We start from the raw sequence: 25176 nt of genomic DNA, 5'->3' as shown, positions 1-25176 counted from the left end.
AATGCTCCTTGCTGTTTGGGATAGTTTATTAGAGCAGTTTATTGAGGAATGCTCTTGTTCCGTAATGCTAGAAGAAACTCTGTGGTAAAGCCAGTATCCAGAGTTATGGTCGAAGCTATTAGCATGGCTACAAGGTGATCAACTCTGGGAACTGAATATTAATAGCTCTTTTACATTTGGGAAGGACTAACAAAAAGGAAAAGGAAATGGTATGGAATTGATAATAAGGGAGGATCTTAGAAATGGAGAACAAAATGGGGAATATGTTTGAGTATAGATAGTAAACAGCATGGGGTAGAAATTATTTAAAGGTGACCAGATTATAGTGGTACTGTGAGTCATGAAATTAATCAAGAGATTAGAGACGTTCACCGCATGGGTAATCCAGTAAACATGGGTAACCTCAATCTGCATATAGAATAGGTAAACCTGATGAGCACTAATGCTATTGTGGATAAGTTTCGAAAGTGTGTATGGAATGGTTTAATAGAGCAATGTTTTGAGGAACTGACTAGAGAACATACCAGCATTATGTTATGAAAACGTGCTAATTCATAATCTTGTTCTAAGAGAACATTTAAGGATGAGCAACAATAACATGGTAGCAACTTAGATTATGTTTCAAAGTGAGGCTCGGTTTGAAGTCAGGGTGTTAAATTTGAACAAAAGAAATTCTGAAGCTATGATTAAAGTGGAGTAGGAACACGCATTAAAATATATGATGGTTCATGATGGATAGTGTTTACAGAATTTTTACATAGTTTTACAGTAACATACATTTCTTCAAGGCATAAACAATCCAAAATAGTCAGGTAATCATGGCTAACACTTGATTGAAAGGATTACATACTATAAAAAGAAAAGGCCCATTGAGTTGCCAGAAATAGTAGTATATTGAAAATTGGGATGATTTTAGGAAACAGTAGAGGATGACTGAGACACTAATAAAGAAAGGAAACATAGAATCTCAATGTAAACTAACAGAAACATAAAAACAGATTGTAAATGCTTCCATAGGTATGTATGAAAGAAACAACTGGCCATGGCAAATGTGGGTTCATTACAGGCAAATTTGTAATGGGGATTAGAGAAATAACAGAGAAAGTAAATGATTACTTTGTGTCTGCCTTCACTTGAGGAACATGCAAGAAATCTCCTAGAATTAGATTTCCAAGGGACTAAGGTGAGTGAGAATTTGAAGGAAATTAATGGGACTGAATGTTGATAAGTCCCAGAAACCTGATATTTTACATCTCAGACTGCTGCAAAAGACAGACAGCTGTGGAGATAATCGATGCATTAGTAAACTTCTTCCAAATGTCTCTACATTCTGGAATGCTTCCCGGAAGGTAGCAAATGTCATCTCACAAGTTAAGAAGATAGGATTATAAAATTCCTGATAGGATTCCTGATGAAGGGCTTTTGCCCAAAACTTCAACTTTCCTGCTCCTCAGATGCTGCCTGACGTGCTGTCAGCACCACTCTAATCTTGACTCTAATCTCCAGCATCTGCAATACCCACTTCTGTCTAGTTGATTTTAACCTCACTGTGAATCCTCTTCCAAGAATGCCTACATTGAAGAAGTTCTCCTCCTCTCTCTACAAGGATCTCAGTGAGTCTCTCTTACTGCAACCCCCAGATCATCTCCTCCACCCTGAAGCTCTTTAATCACATCCTGAAACAAACTCTCTTTCCTCAGTGCCTGCCTCTGGAACCAACTGATCCCACATGGACTCTGAACCTTAATTTAAGATGTTAGTGCAGCAAGCAATTAGGCAATCTCATGGAATGCTAGCCTTTGTCACAGAGGATTTCTGTATAGAAGTAATGAAGGCTTGTTTCAATTGTACAGAATCTTTGTTAGACTGTATCTGTGTGCAGTTTTGATCTCTTTACATTAGAAAGGATTTTATTTCCACAGAGACAGTGTAACAAGGTTCACCAGATTTGGTCCTGGGATAGTGGGAATGAGGATGAGAGGTGTTCTCTTTGAAACCTACAAAATACTTAAAGGGGTAGCCAAAATAGGTGAAGGTAAACATTTTCTAAATATCAGTGATATATCGTGAAATGGGGACAGTGTGAGAAAAAAAAGCGTTGACATGAATGACCGTTTATGATCAGATGAAACAATGAAACAGCTTCAAAAGGCTGAACAACCTATGCACTTATGTTCCTAAGTATACCAAAGGGTTTACAGATGTTCCCCCTAAGGAGTTTAAAATGTAGCTCAAAGTTGGCCAGGGCACCATGAATAAGAATGATCGGGTTCATTCTTGGAGTGGCTGAGGACAGGTGTTAAAAAACATGACCAATGGAGTGTGGTTTGAGATGTGGACTGAATCCAAAAATCTTGGTTGGACAGCTGTATACCCTTCTTGAATAATCCTGGTCTTCCTGTTATTGAGCTGAGAAATGCTGTGATGCATTGTGACGTGGTAATTGGGACAGCAAACATGGGGCAGTTGTGAAATATTCAGATAAGGCTCACAATGTTTATTATTGTTCCTTTAATTTATATAACATTCATGCAAGTTAAAAATACAGTTGTCTTCCAAAGTGTTGGCTAGTTCCCACTCAGGAATCTATTATTGGAAGATCGGGAAAATTTTAAAACATAAATACAAGACACTCTTGCCCAATGGACGAGTTAATTATTAGAACAATAAATGCGCTGGTGAAAACTGATCTGCAAAAAAAATCACATGATAAACGAAAGATCCAATCAGCTCCAACAACCTGGAAACTATCATAAAATTATATTGCTAATCTTAATATCAATAAAATGTACTATTTCATCATTAGTATGACCATTGTCCTCCTGGCTGGATTGGTATAACTGATAATCAAAATATCAGTTTAGGTTTAATATATGATTAGAACTAGCCAGAATAATAATTCATAGAATTCATTTTCTTGTGAACTTAATTGATTCTTTAGAAACATAATCATTGTTTAAAGAAATAAAGTCTATTCACAACATGTTTGGAGAATTGGCAAACTTAAATACCTCAAGATGAATCACATACATTTAAATCCTTACAGAGCGATATCTGATATTAGCAGGAAGTTAGAATGAAAATGAATAACCTTTGTATAATGATAACCTAAGCAGCAAAAGATAATATTTCTTAGATATTATCAAAACAATGTGTTTTGTCAAAAGAACCAATACAACTTAATTAAGAATACAGGTTACTTTAGTGAGGGACAACCAGTCCAGAAGTATTTACGGGATTGGGAATCTCTAAATCACATAACGCTTCAAACAATACAAGATAATACATAGCTTTAGCTAGAGATATATAAATAGCAAAGGCATTAAGACCATAAGCAATAGGAGTGGAAGTAAGGCCATTTGACCCATCGAGTTCACTATGCCATTCAATCATGGTTGATGGGCATTTCAACGTCACTTATCTGCACTCTCCCCGTATCCCTTAATTCCTTGCAAGATCAAAAAATTATCAATCTCTGCCTTGAAGACACCCAACGTCCCAGCCTCCATTGTGCTCCAAGGCAATGAATTCTACAGGCTCACCACTCTCTGGCTGAAGAAATGTCTCCTCATTTCCTTTCTAATTGACCCCCTCTAATTCTAAGGCTGTGCCCCTCCTAGTATCTCCACCTTTTGGAAACAATTTCCCAGCGTTCATCCTTTCTAAGCCTTGCATTATCTTGTAAGTTTCTATTAGGTCTCCTCTTAATCTTCTAAACTCTAATGAATACAATCCAAGGATTCTCAGCTGTTCATCGTATGTTAGGCCGACCATTCCAGGGACCACCCATGTGAATCTCCGCTGGACACACTCCAGTGCCAGTATGTCCTTCCTGAGGTGTGGGGCCCAAAACTGGACACAGTATTCTAAATGGGGTCTAACCAGAGCTTTATAAAGTCTCAGCAGCACATCACTACTTTTACATTCTAACCCTCTTGAGATAAATGACAACATTACATTTGCTTTCTTAATCATGGACTCAACCTGCAAGTCAACCGTTAGAGAATCCTGGACTAGCACTGCCAGATCCCTTTGTACTTTGGCTTTATGAATTTTCTCACCATTTAGAAAATAGTCCATGCCTGTGTTCTTTTTTTCCAAAGTGCAAGACCTTGCATTTGCTCACATTGAATTTCATCAGCCATTTCTTGGACCACTCTCCTAAACTGTCTAAATCTTTCTGTAGTCTCCTCCCTCCTCGGTACTATCTGCTGTCCACCTAACTTCGTATTATCGGCAAACTTCACCAGAATGTCCCCAGTCCCTTCATCCAGATCATTAATATATAAAATGAACAGCTGCAGCCCCAACACTGAACCCCGTGGGACACGACTTGTCACTAGCTGCTATTCCAAAAAAAGAACCTTTTATCCCAACTCTGTGTCTTCTGTCAGACAGCCAATCCTCAATCCATGCCAATAGCTCACCTTGAACACCATGGGCCCACACCTTACTCAGCAGCCACCCGTGAAGCACCTTATGAAAGGCCTTTTGGAAGTCTAGGTAGATAACATCCACTGGGTTTCTCTGGTCTAACCTATTTGTTACCTATTCAAAGAATTCTAACAGGTTTGTCAGGCATGACCTCCCTTTACTAAATCCATGCTGCATTGTTCTAATCTGGCCCTGCACTTCCAAGAATTTAGAAATCTCATCCTTAACGATGGTTTCTAGAAATTTACCTACAACCGAGGTTAGGCTGATTGGCCTATAATTTTCCATCTTTTGTCTGGATCCTTTCTGGAACAAGGGGATTACAACAGCGATTTTCCAATTGTCTGGGACTTGTCCTGACTTCAGTGATTTTTGACTACCACCAACGCTTCTGCTATTTGTTCAGCCACCTCCCTCAGAACTTTAGGATGTAGCCCATCCGGGCCAGGGTATTTATCAATTTTTACACCTTTTAGCTTTTCAAATACTTTCTCTTTTGTAATGGCTACCATACTCAACTCTGCCCCTTGACTCTCCTTAATTATGGGATATTATTCGTGTCTTCCACTGTGAAGACTGACACAAAGTATTTATTAAGTTCTTCTGCTATTTCCTTATCTCCCATCCCTAGCCTTCCTGCATCAATTTGGAGCGGCCCAATCACTACTTTTGCCTCTTGTTTGTTTCTTACGTATTGAAAGAAACTTTTACTATCATTTCTAATATTACTGGCTAGCTTACTTTCATATTTGATCGTCTCCTTCCTTATTTCTCTCTTTGTTGTCTTGTGTTTGTTTTTGTAGTCTTCCCAACCTTCTGGTTTCCCAGTGCTCTTGGCCACTTTATACACTTTCTCTTTTTCTATGATACATTTCCAGACTTCCTTTTTCAGCCATGGTTGTCTAATACCATCCCCTACATCCCCCACCCCACCCTACCCCACAGCCCCCGGTAATCTTTCTTTTCTTTGGAATGAAGCTCTCTACTGTGTCCTCAATTACACCCAGAAACTGCTTCCATTGTTGCTCTACTGTCTTCCTCACTAGGCTCTACTTCCAGTTGATTTTCATCAGTTCCTCTCTCATGCCCCTGTGTTTACCTTTATTTAACTGTAACACCATTACATCTGATTTTGCCTTCACTCTTGCAAACTGCAAAGCAGCAGTGTCTGGGGAGAAATCATACACTTCTTTATGAAATAAATGGATAATTATTTAGTTTTAATTGCATAAGCAAATAGGTACAGAGATACTAATATACATTAATATTATAATTTAATTTTTAAATGATATGGAGGAGGTGTTTGCAGCAGTACTTGCAAATTTTACATTCAAAGTTCAAGAAGCAAATTGATTGAAATGAAAAGGGCCTACAATTAAACCATTCTTTTCTGCAGCGAGATGCTTACCATCAGACTTATTATTTGTGAAACTCCTGCTGGAAACTTTTTTTTTGGGAGACAATATATTTGAGCTGTTTTTATTCCCTTTGCTGGAATGTGGTGTTTTTCCAGACTTTTGGTGAGGGTTGAATCTGACCCAAACATGTGACAGTTCACCAAAGAATGCTTGATATTTCATTATTAAGTTGCATCTCTGTGGTTGCGATCACAGAAAAATTACAATCCTACAGACTTGGCATGGGATAAGCCATGAAACTACAGGCCAATCAGTCTAACCTCAGTGGTGGGAAAACTATTGGAAGACATTCTGAGGGACAGAATTAATCTGCACTTTGAGAGACAGGGATTAATCAAGAACAGTCATCATGGTTTTGTTAAGGAGAGGTCATGTCTGACCAACTTGACTGAATTTGTTCAACTGCAGGGATGAGGACAATGCATTTGACATAGCCTATTTGAATCAAGATTAGTGTGGTGCTGGAAAAGCACAGCAGGTCAGGCAGCATCCGAGGAGCAGGAAAATCGACGTTTCGGGCAAAAGCCCTTTATCAGGATTTCAGCACCACGCTAATTTTGACTCTAATCTCCAGTATCTACACTACCTACTTCTGCATCGCCTATTTTGACTTCAGCAAGGCTTTTAATAAAATGCCACATGGCAGACTGATAGCAAAAGTAAGAGTCCATGGGATCTGAGAAAGTTTGGCGAATTGGATCCAGAATTAGCGGTGTGGCAGGAAGCAGAGGGTAATCATCAAGGTGTGTTTTGTGACTGGAAGCCTTTGGCCAGTGGTGTTCCACAGGAATCAATGTCATGGCCGTTACTGTTTGTGGTTTACACAAATTATTTACATAAATGAATTGATGAAGGTTAATCAGTAAGTTTGCAGATGATACAAAAATTGGGGTGGGAAATAGTGAGGATGATAGTTTTGGATTACAAGAAGATACAGATGGCCATCAGATGAGCTGATCAGTGGCAAATTGAATTCAGTTGTGCAAGTGTGAGATGATGCACTTGGGAAGGATAAACAAGGCAAAAGAATTCATGATGAATGGTAGGTTCTTGGAAACCAAGGATCAGCTACTAAAATCTTTCAAAGTTGATGGATTTATTAAGGAATATTACGACCCCAACCCTCCTCTAATTCTGAGATGCTATCAGTTTTACTTGGCAATTTAAGAACCAGGGGTATCCATATCAGGATTTTTAACTAGGTTCAAACAACTCGCAGAGACATGTGACTTTGGTTTAACCCTTAATGAGATGCTGAGAGACCATTTGATATGTGGGATTAATGATGTAGCCATGCAAAAGTGCCTGCTAGCTGAAGTCCACTGGCCTTCAAGCAGGCACTACAGCCAATTTTATCATTGGAAAATGCGGCAAGTGGCCTTTCTGAGTTGCAGGGTGTTCTGATTGAAGTGGACACTGTCGCCAGTCGCCACTATCGCCAGTCTGGGGAACACCACTTGGATGAAGGTAATTGTGTAGCCTCACTTAGGACATATCCTGAAGACAGGGACTCCAGGTCAGCCCACAGCACAACCCCAAAACAAAGGGGGGGTGGGGGAGTCGGGGGGGAGTGGGTGGTCCTTCACGACGCTGGACATGAGCCATGGGTACTTCACAATTGCTGTTATCTTAGGATATCCCAGAAATTTGCTACAATTAATACCAATGCATGACACTGCCATTTGAGGTAATACCAGTCCACAATTTTTCAGTAGACAAAGGAGAACATTTTACAAAGTCTACCCCAGGTCACCATTTATCTAGACGAAGGGCTAATAACAGGGAAGACCAATAAGAAGTTCTTAGAGAACTTGGATATAGTCCTTAGATGTCTCTCAGGTGGATGTATGCCATAGAAGAGAAAAATGTGTGTTCCAGGCATCTCAGGAGAACTACTTGGGCTACAGAGTTGACAAGACTAGGCGACACCTATTGGAAGATAAAGTGAGGGCAATCAAAGGTGCCCGAGTCCTCACACCTTTAACAGAACTTGATATTTCTTTTAAACTGGTGAATTTTTGTGGAAAGTTCATACATAAGCTGGCTTCCATCCTGGCATCTTTGCATCAACTCTTAAAAAAGGGTCAGCCTTTGAAATGGTTGCATCGACAAGCCATTGCTTTTGAAGAAAGAAGCAGCGATCATCCTCAAAGGTGTTGGGATACTATGCCAAATGAGATCTAGTATTGACACACAATGCCTCCCCATATGGTGTTAGGGTAGCATTAGTTCAACGATGGCCTAATGAAGAGGAAAGCTCAATAGCGTACGCATTGAGGACTTTGGCTAATACAGAGAGTAAATACACCCAGGTAGAAAGGAAGGTTTGGTGATCATATTTGGAGTCAGGAAGTACAACTAATACCTTTACGGATACAAATTTGCAATAGTAATGGATCACAAACCCCTACTAGGACTACTTAAAGAGTGCAAGGCAGTGTTACCCAAAGCTAGTAGGAGAAGACTCAACACCAGGTTAAATCTGATCTTTTCGGACCTGTTAGCGGAGAATGAAACAGCATCAGGAATGCCAATATGGATATAAAACTCCTCTAACTGGGACAGACTGTTTACTTCAGGGGATGAAGTTTGGTGTAGGAACCATGGGAATAGTCCTGCATGGGTAAGAAACATGGTTGATACGAGATCAGTCCAATGAAGTATGAAGTTCGGATAGGTGAACAAGCAAGTGCACGGTATGAAAGTTGAAATCTGGCAAACAGTGTGGGATCAAAATGCGTCCAACTCCTCAACAGCCTTTCCGACTGTTCTGGAATCCATGGGTTCTCCCTCTCAATTCATCATTGAGGATACCTCGAAATTTGAGATGGACATGGTGGATATTGCTGTCTCAACATCTTTGCCGTCTCTAGTCAGAGGAGAATGAATTTCTTCCGAGATGCTCCAGGTGCAAGAGGCGAGTTACTGTGCGTTTGATGCCACCCGTATGAGAGACAGAGTTGAAGGAATCTGACCTGATGTTAAAATGCCCCAGGAGGTGGTTCAAAGAAACCTCTAAGACTTTATAACCTGTTCAGTCTATTTTAGTTTTTATCCATACGTACGTGATTGTTCAATGATGAGAAAAGAAATTATAGAAGTACATGAGACGATTGAAATAAAAAACTCAGCAAATGCAAAAATAAGCCTGAGGAGATGAATTTAAGCACAGATTAAACATGATAACTATGGAAAGTGTGGAAAAGATATTTTATCAGTGTTTCTGTGGCCCTTTTGTCCGACTTAGGGCAGGCTAGCAGGACTACGCATGTGTAAATTTACCACCCAGCTATTTTTTGGCAAAAACAAACTAATATTGACGCTATCATGTTGTTGGAGGTGTAATCTGAAACTTTCAGTAATTTCAGAAGCCCCGATATTCAATGTAGAGAGTAGGATAACGACATTGCAAACTTCTGACCTAAGTTGCTTGCAAGGTCAGATCAGATCTGGGAGCATGGGGTTCACAAATTTATTCATATCCCATTAACTGCACAGATTGAGTTACTGTAAAAAATATGTTTCAACAGAACATGGAGGGAATATAAAATAACATATTAATACATTTTATGACCATTGTGATAAAGATTCGTGACTATTTTATTGTTGTTACTTGTGTTCTAAAGTGGATAGTAACATATCCATCCTTATGTCTGCAATGTTCATTGTCAGAAAAGGAATGACCTGCTAATGAATTGCAATTTGATGCTGCACAGGTGGCATCACTGAGTCAGCGAACATATGGTTAACGCAATTGCCCCATTAGAGCCTCAAATTCAAGCCATTTTACTTTGCCTCAAAGGAGAAAAACCATTTGTCTTGTTACTGTGTAATTGCCTTTGGATTGAAGATGACAAGATTTCAAATTTGTGTCCTTGTCAGTTACTGCAGATTCCGCCTGAGATGCAGGAAAATTCTCCAACCATAACATTGCTTTTTGTTTCTGTGTTCTCAATGATTTTACAGCCTCTCCCCATTTCCATTCATGGCCTTTATATAATGGCTATTGTCGTCACTTGACCCAGCGCCTTAGCTTAGCAAACTGTGTTGTTCTTGTTGGCCATACACTGTCTTCATGTAGAGACCAGAATGATTGTGACTTGAGAAACCTCCCACACTCACTCCAGGAACTCCACGTCCTCTCCTACACTATATGAAATTCCATACTTCTATCTTGAATTGCCTCCTATCACTGTAATAATTCACGGAGTGAATCTGTCCAAGAGCCCCAGCCCCAGGCTTAATCTTTCTGTTTTCCCCAGGGTTTCATGGACTGGTCCTAGATAAGGTGCCTGACCAAACTTCAGAATTGACTGTGGCTCACCTCTGGACTAACTGGCATGAAAGCCCCAACAACAAACAACCCAACTCCAAGACTGATGCCTACATTTCATCTAGGTTGATGTACCTGTAATTCCTGGACTGATTGCACTTGACTGTAAATGGTCTAATCTGTCAACCAGAAGTTCACTCATTTCTCGACTCTGATATGACCAAGTACCTGACTGACCATGGTCAAACCCCTGGACTGGAATTAGATGAGTCCCTGTGGTGGCACTCCTTGGCATATTGCAGTACTATTTAACCACAGTGAGACCTGAACGCCTTTGACTTTCAGAAATGATCATGTACTTGAAGCACATGCCATGTGTTAACTGTGCAGGCTGCTGTGCATGCTGCAGATGTGACATTGACGTAGCAATGTGCTGTACAGCACCACGTCCATTCCCATAACTGTTCTGTGCATTAAAAAATAACCAGCTGCTTGCCTGTCTGTCTGCATTAAAAACGAATGCAAGACACAGAAGCTGGCAGCCTCCAATTAGATGCAAATTGAGTTAACATCCAGAAAGTAAGCTAAGGGCCATAAATCAGAAATGTTTTCTTAATGTTGAGAATCTGTTTCTTTTTCATTTTTGACATATTTCCCCAGCTTCCTTGCCATTGTCTACACTGCACACAACAGCAGAAAATCCCCACCTATCAACTCTCCAGCTTATCTTTATGTCATACCATTGTTCTCCATATTTGCACCTTGTACAGAAGATGAGAGCTACGTGTAACATCTCATCTGAAAGAAGTTAGTCTAGCACACCCCAAGTATAGCACATTATTGGTCCTGATTATGTGCTTATCTACTGGTATAGGGCTTGAACTCATAATGTCCTGCCTAAATGGCATTAATGATGAACCTAAGCAGGGGATAATGTTTTGGAAGACCTGTGGTAAATGAAATGGAAACAGCCAAAAATGACATATTGTCATGTTTTTGCTGACTCTCTGGAAACCGCATGACATCTCATGCAAGTGGCTGGAATGTCTGCCTACTTCAGTGTATAGATCCTGTTTGTGTGTAAATTATGATCCTTAGACACCTCTGTGTGCCTGGTTAAAATTTTGACAGGTATTTCACAAATGGTCAATTAAGAAACTCTTCCAGGCTCCACAGAATGAACTATTACCAGGCTGAGTACATCCACATGGCCTCCTTTAGTTGTGCATTTACCTATCAAGCTAGGGTTGTAGGCATGGTATTTCTTTTTTGCTCTTTCATTGTACATAAAAGGAAGCTCTTTGTTCATGTAATTAAAATGAATTTTTGCTGTGCTCTGTTGCAGTCTTCTTCAGAGCATCTATCCCCAGTCGTTTCAACTTCAAAATGGGAATGTTGAGACTGGATAACAGTTGTCCACTATGTCGGTTGGGTCTGCCCAAAACAATGACCTTTATAAAAAGGGGTGTTAACTTATGAATTACTTGATTATGTTAGCAAATGAGTACTTATTGCCTTTGCTCTACATTGTTTTGCCAATTATTTTTACAGGGGCAATTGGCCTGTTTATTCAAGTGAATTAATGCCCCTGTAAAAATAGTAAAGGAAATGGGTGAAGTGTTTGTTCACTACTATACATCAATAATATTTCTGTGTGATGGTCTGTCTTAGGATTAGAGACAGGTGGACTGAATCTATGCAAAAACATTGACATTGTTGTTAATAAATTAAAGTTAAACTATTTGTCAATTTTCATTACCTACAAAAGTAAGGAGATACCCCCTCCTCCTCCTCACCATCAGCCAGAATGATAGAAAGGTTCCATTGTAATATATGAATTGTTCATTTTTGTTCAATGAGGGTTATTTTTCTGAACTGAGAATGAGCCAAGCTGTGATGCAGTTGTACTCTTCCCAGTTCCTACATTTTAATCTTTTTCTAATAGATCCTTATTCTAAGAGTCCTGTCTGTTTCTTGTTCATTGGTAAGACTTCTGCAAGTAAAGATATTCTTAAATATGTGCACACAATCTTGCTCGATATGAGATGTGGATTTATTCAGTGTCATTAGATTGATTATTTTTGCTATTCTCTACATCACTGTTACAGTAATTAACTGATGAAATATTAGGGCAGACCTTCTGAGATGTAGTAATTTCTCACACATTGCCAATCCAGCTCTCTTTTTACAAATGAATGGAGCTCCACATTTCTGTGAGAAGATTCTTCTCAGGTTTCTGTCTAAAATGCAGAGCCGTACTTCCATTCTGACTGTTCTTTCAGAGCATACCCTCTTTACACAGCAGTCTGCTTCCATAAAGGTCCTCACAGGCACTTTGCTGTCAAACCGAAACTATATCAGATGGGAAAGAAAGGTAGGCATAATGTGAGGGTGCTGGGAGGGAAAAGTACCAGGTGGGTAGGGGAATCAGTACCAGGTAAGTAGGACTACTGTTGAATAGGGCTCTGGGGTGTCAGGTAAGTAAGGTGTAATCTGGGCCCTGGTGTAGAGTGCCAGGAGTAGGATGTTGATGAGTAGGCATAGTATGTCAGGTAATAGGGTGCCAGCTGTTTGGTGCCATGTATGTAGGTACCAGGTAGAAATCAGTTCCTGAGGGTGACTGGGAGGGAAAGGTCAAATTTAGGGTAGGTTTTGGTCCAATGAGTGATATTCAGATTGTGTTGGGCAGAGGGGAGGGTATTCTGATCTGGAGGCACTTGGGTTAGTCTGGGTATGGTGTGAGGGAAAGGGACGCAGGTCTTGTGGGACAAAAGTGGGGTCAGGCCTCAGGAGAGTGTTGGGTCAAGGACTGGGGAGGTGTAAGTGGCATTGAGGAGGTATAGTTGGGGGTGTGTGAGATAAATGTACAACCAGTTCAATTTAGTAGTTACTCAGGAGTTAGCTTTTGTATTTAATAGTCTAACTTTTTCCGAGCAAATTTCATCTGAAATCTCAGATTTAAATGGAGAACTTTCAGAAGGTTCCAGTAGTAGAATTGCCCAATGGAAAATCTCACAGGCAATTGGGATGTGTGCAGCACTGGTGAGACCCATATTTATTTTCTATCTCTCATTGCTCAGAGAGAAGTTAAGATTCAAGCGCATTGCTGGAGTCACATGCAGGCCATGGCAGAATTTTAACTCAGGTCCTCAGAATATTATCTAGGTCTCTAGAATAATAGTCTAGAAATAATACCACTAGGCTATCATCTCCCTTCAAGCATGCTATAATGAGGATGCCTTAAGGTAACTCTGGTGTATACTGGAATAAAGGCTGTCAGGCCTTTTGAAAATCAACCAGGAGAAAGTTAGGATTGCAGATGCTGGAGATCAGAGTTGAACAGTGCAGTTCTGGAAAAGCACAGCCAACATCCGACGGCCGATCAGGCAGCAGGAGAATCAACCCTTCATTCCTGATGAAGGGCTTATGCCTGAAACATTGATTCTCCTGCTCCTCAGATGCTGCCTGACCGGCTGTGATTTTCCAGCACCACACTCTTCAACATTGGAAGATCAAGATCATTATATTCGTTCATATTATGGAATGAGTTAAATAATTACAATTTTTATTCACACCTTTTCACTGTCATGTAATCTCTTCTGCCACAAAACTATTAAAAATGTTAATAATAGTTCAAAATTGTACATATGTTCTTTCAAAACTGTCAGTTCTGTAGTATCATGTTATACAGAACTGATTTTCAAAGTGAATATTTACATTTTGAAATGATTACTGAGTAATGAAGTTAAAAGTTCTAATAGGTTTATGACCAATTAGAAAACTGTTTTGAAATTAGGCGACAATAGAAAAATAATTTAAGCTAAATTCATACTAAGAAAGCAGAGAACAAGACAACAAAATACTACTTAAAAAACTGAAGACAGGACTGATATATGGATAATTAGAATGTTCAAATGCATATCATAGTACTGAAGAAATTAACTCTCAATCTGCTAGTAATTTCAAAGATGTTACAGATTCCCTCTGATGATCATTATTTAAGCTCAGACCATTACAGTACAGTACAGTCCACGATATTGCGCCGACCTGTGAAACCAATCTGAAGCCTAGCTAACTACACTATTCCATTTTCATTCCTATGTCGATCCAATGACCATTTAAATGCCCTTAAAGTTGGTGAGTCTAATACGGTTGCAGGCAGTGCATTCCATGCCCTACTACTCTCTGAGTAAAGAAACTACTGCTGACATCTGTCCTATATCTATCACCCTTCAACGTAAAGCTATGTCCCCTCATGCTAGCCATCACCACCTGAGGAAAAAGGCTCTCACTGTCTATGTTATCTAACCCTTTGATGATCTTATATGTCTCAATCAAGTCACCTCTCAACCTTCTCTCTGACAGTAACAGCCTCAAGTCCTTTAGCCTTTCCTTGTAAGACCGTCCCTCCATACCAGGCAACATCCTTGTAAATCTCCTCTGAACCCTTTCCGCAACTTCCATATCCTTCTTATAATATGCTGCTGACCAGAACTATATGCAATGCTCCAAGTGCAGTCGCAACAGGCTCCGAAACACAATCCCTCTACCAATAAAAGCTAACACACCATTTGCCTTCTTAACAACCCTATCAACCTGGGTGGCAACTTTCAGGGATCTATGTACATCTACACTACCAAGAATCTTACTATTAGCCCAGTACTCTTTATTCCTATTGTTCCTTCCAAGGTGAATCATCTCACACTTTTCCGCATTAAACTCCATTTGCCACCTCTCAGCCCAGTTCTGCAGCATATCTATGTCCCTCTGTAACCCACAACATCCTTCGGCACTATCTACAACTGTACTGACCTTAGTGTCATCCACAAATTTACTAACCCATTCCTTCTATGCTCTCATCCCGGTTATTTATAAAAAATGACAAACAGCAGTGGCCTCAAAACAGATCCTTGTGGTACACCACTAGTAAATGAGTTCCTGGATGAACATTTCACATCAACCACCACCTTCTGTCTTCTTTCAGCTAGCCAATTTCTGGTCTAAACCACTAAATCACCCTCAATCCTATGTCTCCATATTTTGTGCAATAGCCTATCGTGGGAAACTTTATCAAATACCTTACTGAAATCCATGTACTGCTTTACCACATCAACTGCTTTACCCTCATCCACCTGGTTGGTCACCTTCTCAAACAACTCAATAAGGTTTGTGAGACGTGACCTATCCTCCACAAAACCATTTGACTATCCCTCATCAACTTATTCCTCTCTAGGTGATTACAACCTTTTCCAACACTTTACCCACAACCGATGTAAGGCTCACTGGTCTATAGTTACCAGGGATGGCTCTACTCTCCTTGAACAAGGGAACAACGTTTACTATTCTCCACTCTTCTGGCACTATTTTGTAGACAATGACGACATGAAAATCAAGGCCAAAGGCTCTGCAACCTCCTCTCTGGCTTCCCAGAGAATCCTGGGATAAATCCCATCCAGCCCAGGGGACTTAGCTTTTTTCACACTTTCCAGAATTACTAACACCTCCTCCTTGTGCACCTCAATCCCATCTATTACAGTAACCTGTATCTCAGTATTCTCCTTGACAACATCACCTTTTTCCAGTGTGAATATTGATGAAAAACATTCATTTAGCGCTTCCCCTATCTCCTCTGACTTCACGCACAACTTCCCACTACTGTCCTTGATTGGCCTTAATCTTAGTCTGGTCATTCTTTTATTCCTGATATACCTATAGAAAGCCATAGGGCTTCCTTGATCCTACCTGCCAATGATTTCCCATGCCCCCTCCTGGCTCTTCTTAGCTCTCTCTTTAGGTCTTTCCTGGCGAACTTGTAACTGTCAAGCGCCCTAACTAAGCCTTCAAGTCTCATCTGAACATATTCCTTAATTTTCCTCTTGACATATAGTAGGATTAATACAAACATCACCATTATAGTAAGAAATCAACTTAATTCAAGTATAAAGTTTTTCACAGTAAAGGTTAAGTCAGTGCTTGAAAAATAGATGCCACAAGGACAATCTTAAATGAAGCAAAGATTTTAAATATTTGTCCATTGTCTTCCAGTTTATTCTTTTCCATTTTTGTCAATTTAACTTTGCTTTCCTCTATGTACTATTAATATCTCAATGTCTATTTTTTGCAAACTAATTTTAATGTAAGATTATTGCTTTTTTTGCCCAGCATGTAATTTCCTTTTGCCAATATGCTAACCTGTGGTACCAAACTAACAGTTCAACAATCACAATTAAAAACTGCCATGAAAATTTACAAAATGGGATTGAATCCCACCTGGTGATTCAGGGTTTATGAATGTAGTGGTTACATTGCTGTGCTGGTAATCTAGACCCCAGGACTATTGGTTGGGTGAATATGCATTCAAAATGGATCATGGCAGTTTGAGAATCTCACTTCAGCTAAAAGACAAAATTGGAAATAAAACTGTCAGCATTAAAGGTGAATGAAGTGAATGAGTTGACATGAGAATCCTAAAGGCTTACTAATGTTCTAAAGGGAAATAAACCTGCTGCAATTTTGCAGTCTGGTTGATATATGAATCTGGGCCCACACCAATGTGGCTAATGTTTAACTATCCTCTGAAGTTGTATTAAACTGACATAAACAAAACAGATAGAAAAGAAGTCCCATCATGATCTACTCAGGGCCACTACTGTTGGCAATAAACTCTGGCCAGGTCACTAATGTGCAAATCTTGAGAACAAATAAGAAAATAGACTAATGTTAAAACAAACTGAAATTTATCTCAAAAGGATGTTTCCTACATTAACACGTAAACACATAGTGATTATATATAATCAAAATACAAATACAAATTATAATACAAGAAAGTAGATTTGTTCCAACCAGTACATGCTGGTGTTTGTTTGTCAAAGGTATAAATATTTATCATCATATTTTGCTATTGCATTTCCATGTCCATCCATTCACCTTTCTAATCTAACCTTAAATGTTGGCAAGTGTTGGCAAATGTTGTCTCATACCCTGGGAGTGAATTCCACACCCACCCGACAATGCCCTGTTTTTCCTGCCCTCTGATCTATATCTCTTACATTTAATCTCTTACCACCCAGCAATTGCAAGCAGTCCGTTTCTATGTATATTCCATTCATAATCCTAAGTACCTCTTATCGCATTGTCCTACAACCCATGTCGTTCTAAAGGAAATCAGTAAAACATATTGTGCTGAATTTTCCGAGCTCCTGAACAACTTGGGTGATGGCAAGATTGGAAGAATGAGATTCTCAATATCAAGAAAACTGAAGTCCTGTTTTTGCAGCAAACATTTGAACAATGAAATATGAATCTATTTATACAATGAAAGGGGAGTGGCCAATTCTCCAAGTTAAGGGTTTGGTTTGGTTTTAGCAAGCTGTTTTGTTTGTGGCTGCTGGTCAAGTTTTAGCTGGAAACCCAGAGAAGCTGCTGGACTCAAAACAACAGTTCCATGCTGATCCTCTGTCTCTGACATCTCTCCTGTCAGAACCTGCATCTGATTTAACTTTTTTTTTGTCAATGGGGCGCTTATGGGGATGTTGCAAGTATTTGGAACAGCATCATTAATTTGCAGTAGAGTTAACTGAGTTTTCAGGTGGGTTAAGGTATTCTAAATTCTGTTCTTTCTTGTTTGCGTTTCATTCAGTAGTCTGTGAATAAATTCTGTTTTGTTTAAAACTGAGTGGTTTGAATTGCGCCTGGAATATCCACTGTACACCTGCTTAAAACAACTAGAAAAGTTAGGGTCTAGGACATCTTCTTGAAATGTTTTGAGGAAGTCTGATCTAGTCCAAAATAAGCATTCACTTGCAATAGTTATCTTGCAGTTGGGATAAACATTACTAGCATCATGTCTCTATTTCGGAAGCTTGACTTGTTTGACACTGCCCTCGAAGACTGGGCCCAGTATGTGGAAAGAATGCGATTTTCTTTTCCAGGCAAATGGCATTGGAGCAGATGAAAAGCAGTGAGAAATCCTTCTGACTGCTTGTGGACTTGCAGCATTGTCAGTTATTAGGGGGTTAACTTTCCCAGAGGCACCAGACACTAAAACCTTCTCAGAGTCGATGGAGTTGACTAAGGAATATTACAATCTCAAACCTCCCCTGTGCGCAGTTTTGGGCCCCATATCTCAGGAAGGATATACTGACCCTACACCGTATTCAGAGCAGGTCATTGAGAATAGACCCAGGAATGAAAAGCTTAACATATGAGGAACGTTTGAGGACTCTGAGTCGATACTCAATGGGATTTAGAAGGATGAGGGGAGATCTAATTGAAACATACTGAATGACCTGGACACAGTAGATGTTGGGAAGATGTTTCCATTGGTAGGAGAGATGAGGAACCGAGGGCAAAGCCTTAGAATAAAGGAAAAAACCTTTTAGAACAGAGATAAGGAGAAAGTTCTCGAGCCAGAGAGTGGGGATTCTATGGAATTCATTGCCACAGAAAGCTGTGGAGGCCAGGTCATTGAGTAATTTAAAACCGAGATAGATAAGTTGTTGAGTATCAAACAGATCAAGGGTTATGGGGAGAATAGTGTTGAGAAACTTATCAGCCATGATTGAATGGCGGAGCGGATTCAATGGGCTAAATGGCCTAATTCTGTTCCTATGTCTTGTGGTCTTCTGGTCTAATTTTGAAATGCTATCAGTTTTATTTGGCTGTTAGAGAACCAGGGGTATCCATATCGGGATTGTTGCGATCGGGTTAAGATGACTGGTAGAGCATGTGATTTTGGGTTAACCCTAAGTGAGATGTTGAGAGACTGCTTGGTATGTGGGATTAATGATGTAACCACACAGAAGTGCCAACTGGACTTCAAACAGACACTACAACTGGTGGTGTTATTAGAAAATGCAGCCAGTGGAGCATGGGAACTACCAAGTGGATGACCTCACTTGTCTGATTGAACTTGGGGAATAACACTAGAATGTAGGCAATCGCAAAGCCTCACGCAGTGCATATCTTGAGCAGAAGGGCCCTAGGCCAGCTCATAGCAGAGCCCCACAACAAAGCCAAGCCTCGGCCAAGTGACAAAAGTTCTTCAGGATCTTGGCTGGCAAGCCATTGTAGTTGCTGCTGGTATGCACACTTGAGACTACAAGGCCTGACTTGAGTGAGAAAACTTGTAGGCCAATATCCAGGAGAGTGCATATGCTGGAAAGTGTCCATACATGAGGGTTAGAACAATTAAATTGTTTAGCAACATCTAAATTGGAACCAATTAAAGTTAATGTTTGGTTAAATGGTCACCCAGTTCCCATGGAGGTCAATACCATGGAGGCCACAGAGCTGCAACTGTATCTGTGGCTGCAGAATCTGTCTTTAAAAAGAATAGCTTGAGTCTCCAACCCTCAAGTTTGTGCAAGACTTCAGCTGAACTGAGAACATACACAGAGGAACCATTGCAAATTAAGAGCACGACTTCAGTTCCAATCTCTTATGAGGAGCACTTGGTTCAGCTTTGGCTGATGGTAGTCAGAGGCTGAGACCCAAACCTACTGGAGTGGAATTGATTGAGAAAGGTTCACCTAAACTGGGCTCAACATTTTGAGATTAGAAAATGGTTGCCTCAGTCAAGTCCTAGAGAAATACCCAGGAAGGGTTTGGGGCTATCAAAGGGGCCAAAGCCACTTTATATGTTGACCAGGAAGCAAGGCCCACCTGGTGCCATTTGCCTTGTGGGCAAAAGTAGAGGTGGAAATCAGGAGGCTGGAGAGTGAAGGAATCATCAAACCAGTGTAGTTTGCAGAATGGGCAACACTGATTGTGCCAATTGTGAAGCCTAATGGCTCAGTTCACTTTTGTGGGAATTTTAAGCAAATGATAAATCACTTCTTGCAGCAGAGAGGACTTGTACACAAAATTGGCAGAGGGGGCTGTCCTTTATGAAGCTGAACATAAGCCATGACTACCTGCAACTGCAACTGGATGAGGAGTCCCAGACGTACACTACAATTAGCATCCATAAGGGTTTATATTAAGATAAAAGACTGTCATTTGGGGAATCATCAGCTTGTTCCCTTTTCCAGCAGACAATGGAGAACATTTTACAAGGGCTTCCCCAGGTTGCCATTTATCTAGATGATGGGCTAATAACCAGGAAGATCAATACAGAGCACTCAGAGATCTTGGACAGAATGCCTTTCTCCCAGATGGGTAGTGCCTTAGAAGGAAAAAAGTGTGTTCCAGGTGCCCAAGTGACTTATTTGGGTTACAGAGTTGACAAAACTGGATTACACCCATTGGATGATGAAGTCCCAGGTCCCAGGTCTGTAACAGAGCTTAGGTCTTCTTGTGGGTCAGTGAATTATTATGGAAAATTCATATGTAACCTGTTCTCCATCTTGGCACCCTAACAACCGCTATTGAGAAAATCCAGCTATGGAATTGGTAGCAAGGGAGTTGCCTTTAGGGAAGTGAAAAAGTACTTATTATCATCTAAGGTGTCGGCCCACTATGATGGAAGTGAGAAGTAGTCCTGGCATGTGATGCCTCCCCATACAGTATTTCAGTGGCCCATTGGAGAAGAATGCCCAATATCGTATGTTTCCCATACTTTGGCTGATGCTGAACCCAGGTAGAGAAGGAAAGTTTGGGTGAAATGGCAGCAAGAACACCAATCCTGGCCACACACCTCCCCTAAGACAGAGAGACAATTTAATTCCGGGGATGGGGTTTGATGCCGGAACTGAGGAAATGGCACTGTAAGGTTGATGCAAGGCAAGGCAAGGTTGATGCAAGCTCAGGTCCCCTGACTTACAAAGCTTGGATAGGTGAGGTGGCCCTGAACAAACATGTAGATCACCTGAAAGCTATTACCTTGCAATGGGGCAGGAGCAAAACATACCTGGGCCCCTTAGAACAGCTAGGAGGCCTGTCAGAAACCATTAGTTCTTCTCATCCATCTACTGTTGAGAAAACTTCAGAGTCAGAGATGGATGCAGCCTTGATACCATTACTGCCAGAAGAGGAGGAGCAAACCTTCCTGATACGCTCTGGGTGAAAGAGACAGGCAATGGTCTGGTATGCACTGCCAGTGGTCTGAGTCTGAATCCGAGTCAGAGGAACCGGACCTGGTGTGAGAACGTTGTAGAAAAAGCTACAAGAGAAAGACCAGACCCCAATCCCCGGATGTAGTGGAGGGGGGTGGTGGAGGGATGTAGTGATTGGAATCAGGTGGGCCTTGTTGACTATCAGGTCTTTCATTGGGGTTGTTAACCTGTGTTAATCAGGAGGCCGTGGGTGACCAATATAAACAGGGAATTTAGGATCTCCTCAGTTCAGGAAACTGACTTCCAGCTGGCTGCTACAATCAGTGTACTGTGCACTGATGAATAAAGGGTGACTTCGTGATGGAACCCGGTCTCTGTGCTGCTATTTCTGTGTGTAGGCCCGAGACAGTGCCTTTGTATATAGGTTCTGTGTGTAGGTCGAATGGTCTGTGTGCAGGCTCCGGGATGAAGTTCCAAGTAAGCTGCATTCAACTAGTGAAGCAAGTACCAATAACGTAATAATTCCTTGTATTTTCTGAAATGAATTATGATTTTACAAGGGAAATTAAAAAAGTAGATGACAAAGAGAGTGAAATCTCCTCGGTTTTGAAAGATGGTCTCAAAGCTAGCTGGCCACAGCCAGTGTATTGTGCACTAGTGAATAAAGGGTGATTCGGTGACAGGACTGGAAAAAAAACCCAGGACAATGGAAGCTCCTCAGTTGAGGACTGACTCCAAGCTGGCTGGCCACAGTCAATGTACTACTCACTAGTAAATAAAGAATGACTTGGTGATGGGGGAAGAAATATATAATTAAAGAATTTGGAATTTCCTCAGTTCAGGGGCTGACTCCCAGATGGGTGGCCACAGCCAGTGTACTATGCACAAGTAAATAAAGGGTGACTTGATGACGTGATACCAGTCTCTGTTCAATTAATTTACAGACAGCAATTGGATAGTGACACTTTCTAACATGGATGTCATGGCGATACCTGGTGGCTCCATCTCACCACTTGCTACTTTAGGCTTCTATCTAGGCAGCAATTCTCAGAGGTCTGTGCTAGGTGCCCTGGCAGCAGCCATGATGCCTTTAACCTCGACATTCATGTTCCTGCTTTGTTTCAAGGGTTCAATGTCTTACAAGAATGTTCACTGGGAGACAGGGTCTACCCTGTGTAACCATGGAATTGTCTCTATTATGCAGCCCCCAACTGAGCGTGAGTAGATGTATATTGTACTTCATTTTTCAACTAGGGCCATTGCGGAGCAGAACATAGGCCTCCTGAAGCTCACGTTCCAATGTCTGGATCAGTCTGAGGGATATTTGCAGAACACTCCAGACAGGGAGTGTCTTAGCATGGCATGTTCTGCACAACTGGAGCAGGCAAAGAGAGGGTATGATGAATATTGAAGTGCTGGGAAAACAATAGTAACCTTTGAAGGGAGAAGGTGAGGGTAATGAGTAGGAGGAATATCACCTTCAGCATGATAGAGCAATGTAGCATCAGGCACAACAAGTCAAATAGCACTTCATTGATACCCAGTAGATGTAAACTGGGTGCAGCGATCATGCATTAGCTGTGAGTATATTGTTGCTTGAAAGGCAAGCAGTTCTGTTTGTCCCCAAAGCAATTATAGTTTATTCTGGGAAAATTCAGCAGGTCTGGCAGCATCTCTGGGGAGAAAGCAGAGCTCATGTTTCGGGTCCAGTGCCCTCCTTCATAAAGTCGTAGAGATGTACAGCACAGAAACAGACCCTTCGATCCAACTCGTCCATGCCGACCAGATATCCCAACCCAATCTAGTCCCACCTGCCAGCACTGGCCCATATCCCTCCAAACCCTTCCTACTCAGATACCCATCCAGATGCCTTTTAACTGTTGCACTTGTACCAGCCTCCACCACTTCCTCTGGAAGCTCATTCTATACATATAACACCCTCTGAGTGAAATAGTTGCCCTTTAGGTCTATTTTATAGCTTTCCACTCTCACCCTAAACCAAGCCCTCTAGTTCTGGACAATACAGTTCTTCAGAGCAATTCTACGGAAACGTCACTGGATCTGAAACATTAACCTTGCTTTCTCTCCACAGATGCTGCCAGTCCTGCTGAAATTTTCCAGCAACTTCTGTTTTTATTTAAGATTTTCAGAGCACAGTTTGATTCTTTTGCGGTTTCTTCTGTTTGTTTTTAATTTGTTTTTTGCTGTGGTTCAATAAATGTTCACATTTTCAACTGCTTTATGGCTTTGCAGAAAGTGATGTACCAACACTGAACACTGAGAAAATGTTATGCTGTGTTGGGCATTAGGAAAAGATTAGTACTCCGTTGTATAGGGTTCTAAGCTGACAAGAATAGGCAGACTGTATAGTTTGATTCTTGTAGTTGCAGTTGCAATGACAGTCCGTCAGACAGGGATGATGTAAAATAGCAATACAATTATGAATATGAATTTATATTTGTAGTCAACTGTCACCTCCATGCCATTACAATATTTTCCTTCCCATTCCCCTGCCACTACATGCACTGTGAAGGGCAGTTTCTGGCTGGCAGTGCATGACCTGGAGCATGGCTGGGTTTTAAAATATGGTGCTGGCACTGAAAATCTCAGACAGCTTCAGCAGTAGTGAGTATTTCCATCATTCATAAGTCCATGATAGTGTGAGGAGGGCGCAATAGAGATATGGTGCATACATACTGAGGTGAGCAATATAAAACAGAGAAAGTCTTCATGAAATCCCTGAAATTAAAAACTGGCCAATTTTGGAAACAATTGAGCACACCAGTTTGCAAATTTACCCAATGTTAAAGAGGAGAAAGTGACGACTGCAGATGCTGGGGATCAGAGCTGAAAATGTGTTGCTGGAAAAGTGCAGCAGGTCAGGCAGCATCCAAGGAGCAGGAGAATCGACGTTTCAGGCATGAGCCCTTCTTCAGGAAGGGCTTCAGGGTTCCTGAAGAAGGGTTCATGCCTGAAACGTCGATTCTACTGCTCCTTGGATGCTGCCTGACCTGCTGCGCTTTTCCAGCAACACATTATCAGCTCTGATCTCCAGTATCTGCAGTCCTCACTTTCTCCTGGTGTTAAAGAGGCCTGCTTGAAAGAAAATGAACAATATATTTGAATTTACTGACTGAAACCTCTAACTAAACTTTTAAAAAGACTAAAGCCGCATTCCAGTGACTTGAGGTAACAGTCAAATATCACTGTATACTTGTATCATTGTAACCTCTAACATTCCAATACCACTGAAATGGAGACAATCTGTCTCAAAGCCATGTCATGAACAATTGCTCTTGCAGGAGTATGAACTGAGAACATTTCTACACCATTCACAATCCATCAGGTCAATTGTTTGGTGTGTAGAATGGAGTGAGTGGAGACAATCCATTAGACTTAATCATTTGGAGAATGGGGCATTGGTTATGAAAAGAATGTGTTCAGTTGTAATCTCTCATGTAAGATATGCAACTAGAATACAATAGCCATGACTAAATTTGGATCACTGGCCAGTTGCAGAGTGAATGTCATGTAGCAAGCCAAATAATCCTATGTATGTTTGAGCAATTGCTTTCTCTACAGATTAGGCCAAACAACTGAGACACTGAAAGAGCAATATCCTGGGGGGGCTTCCCTCTCTTTCTTTATCTCTCCACAAACAGCTTACAAGTTTTGAACCCTTTCGGTTGATTTTGACATCCCAATGCAATAGACAGAGATTTTGAAAATAATTCAACCTAGTAGCTACTATCTTCAGAAGAACAGGTAAATCATTTGACTGCATCTTTCAAACGCCCCAACTTTGAAAGTGGTGAAATCAGCAAGTTCAGCCTTCCTGATGAAGGGCTTTTGCCTGAAATGTTGATTTTCCTGCTCCTCAGATGCTGCCTGACCTGCTGTGCTTTTCCAGCACCACTCTAATCTTGACTCTAATCTCCAGCATCTGCAGTAGCCATTTCTGCCTAACTTCAGCCTATAGTGTGTGAAGTCACTAAACTTGAAGAGTTATGTAACTTTACGTTTACTGCATTATAAATTGGCTAAGCTATCATCACAC

The 25176-nt window shown here is 40.8% G+C and overlaps 1 protein-coding gene across 2 annotated transcripts in view; it reads right to left on the bottom strand.

The window, feature by feature from the left end:
- cacna2d3a (calcium channel, voltage-dependent, alpha 2/delta subunit 3a) overlaps positions 1 to 25176 on the bottom strand; it is a 950991-nt gene that overhangs the window by 88532 nt on the left and 837283 nt on the right. The gene's annotated exons all lie outside the window — the stretch shown is intronic.

Source organism: Chiloscyllium punctatum, chromosome 12 (genome assembly GCF_047496795.1).
Source record: "Chiloscyllium punctatum isolate Juve2018m chromosome 12, sChiPun1.3, whole genome shotgun sequence".
NCBI lineage: Eukaryota > Metazoa > Chordata > Chondrichthyes > Orectolobiformes > Hemiscylliidae > Chiloscyllium > Chiloscyllium punctatum.
Note: the sequence above shows the minus strand (reverse complement) of the source record. Positions and strands in the feature narration are given on the sequence as shown.